Source organism: Adiantum capillus-veneris, chromosome 1 (assembly GCF_014529385.1).
Source record: "Adiantum capillus-veneris isolate H3 chromosome 1, ASM1452938v2, whole genome shotgun sequence".
Classification (NCBI taxonomy): domain Eukaryota; kingdom Viridiplantae; phylum Streptophyta; class Polypodiopsida; order Polypodiales; family Pteridaceae; genus Adiantum; species Adiantum capillus-veneris.
This window is the reverse complement of record NC_140931.1, coordinates 138,861,363-138,863,123: the sequence shown is the minus strand read 5'-3', so window position 1 is coordinate 138,863,123 and position 1,761 is coordinate 138,861,363. Positions and strand designations below refer to the sequence as shown.

Below are 1,761 nucleotides of genomic sequence, written 5' to 3'. Positions count from 1 at the left end.
TTTTCTGGGAATTTTGGAAATTTATGAAAAGAATGGGTATATTTTGGGAATTTTAAAAATTTGAGGAGTATTTTTGGAATTTTCCCTATATCTATATCTATATATATATATATATATATATATATATATATATATATATCTTCCTCCCCCCCCCCCCCCCTCTCTCTACCATTTTCCCGAGCAATGCTCCCCTCCACTCTCTCACTCTCTCTCTCTCTCTCTCTCTCTCTCTCTCTCTCTCTCTCTCTCTCTCTCTGTGTGAAGCCTATCGCGTGCGAGTTAATAGAGAGTCACCTGGTAAGCTCCTCGCCTTTGCCATCAAAATGGTCGCTCTTGAGATCGTGAGAAGGCACACCCACATCCGTTTCCCTCTTGTCTGGGGTTTCCCTATTCTCTCATGCGGTGATTGAGGCAATTTTTCAAGCCAACCTTGCTCCTGCAGGCCCTCGCTTGTCAGATTATTAATTATCTTTTGATTGGCTCACATACATTCTCCAAGCCAATATTGTTTTTGTCTCTTGAGACGAAAATCAATGATAAATTGGGCGAGCTAAGAAGCATGGAGGAGCCCCCTTCAAGGACCTTGAATGATGATGCCTTTGTTGCAGCTTCTGAAGCTATTGGACCTTTTGCTCTTGTTACAACACACATTGACAAGGAGGAAGAGACTGCAAAATCTCATGAATACATACCTGATGGCATTGCACTATTGAAGAGAGAGCTGGAAGAATCAAGGGTACCATTACCGGCAAGGATCGGAGATGATGAGCTCAAAAGATTCCTTCTTGTTGCAAACAATGACCTGAAAAAATGTGTTGCACTAATAAAAAGCAATATTCGATGGCGGGAAACAATCTATTTCTTTCTTCAAACGAGATGGATAAATGGTCCTTACGAGGCCATCGCTTGTTGTTCATATTGATGGGCATAATCAATTTTGCAACCTCGTGACCGCCCACGTTTTGCTCAAGTTGTCTTATCTCAGGTTGAGTATGGGATTACACACTTAATCCAGACTGAGGATCCAAGGATAACGGTCATTCTAAATTATGAGGGAACACCTGCACTTCAATTCCCAAATGCTGAAATTGTGTTGTGCTCATGTGTAAGAAAATTATCCCTGTTTGTTGTCAACCTTCCTCCTCTTGTTCGTGTGATTGCCCAAACCATTATCTAGGTTTTGAAGCCAGCTACCAAAAGAAATATTTTTGTAGAGGGAGACCAACACCATGCCTTGGCTGAGCATTATGGGAGGCTTCACTCATTGCCTATCTTTTTGGGGGGAAGTTGTGCTTGTTCAAGCTGGAAGAAGGCATTGACGAGTGATGGGGTACACTTGCAGTTCATGGTGAATAAGGAGTAGGCCTGTGATGAAGATGAGGATGATCATGATAATGGTCTTTCAAATGAGGAGTTGAGCAATTTTTGTAGATATAACTCTCATAATTGCGGGATTCTTAATATTGTGGTTTGTTGTGAGTTTTTGTGTCTAGGATGTTTTGATCCTGAGGCTGATTTTATACCAACATAGCGTCACCTTGACTTGCAAGTGAATGTGTTACATATATCAAGGCACATAAGTAAACCCTAAGAGAGTTGGTGAGGAAGGGTCTTTTCTTTTCTTTTCTTTTTGTGAGCGTTTAGCCTCATAATTCTTAAGGTTCGACTTATCTGACTTTATGTATATGCCTGGTGGCCTTCTTTATGCAATTGTATGCAATTTTCTCAAAGAGAGAGAGAGGGAGAGAGACAAAGAGATCA

General features: G+C 41.1%; 1 pseudogene; it reads left to right on the top strand.

Annotated features, from left to right (window-relative positions):
- The first annotated feature begins 257 nt into the window (after positions 1–257).
- LOC147465664 (uncharacterized) lies at positions 258–1,531 on the top strand (annotated as a pseudogene).
- The last annotated feature ends 230 nt before the right edge of the window (positions 1,532–1,761 follow it).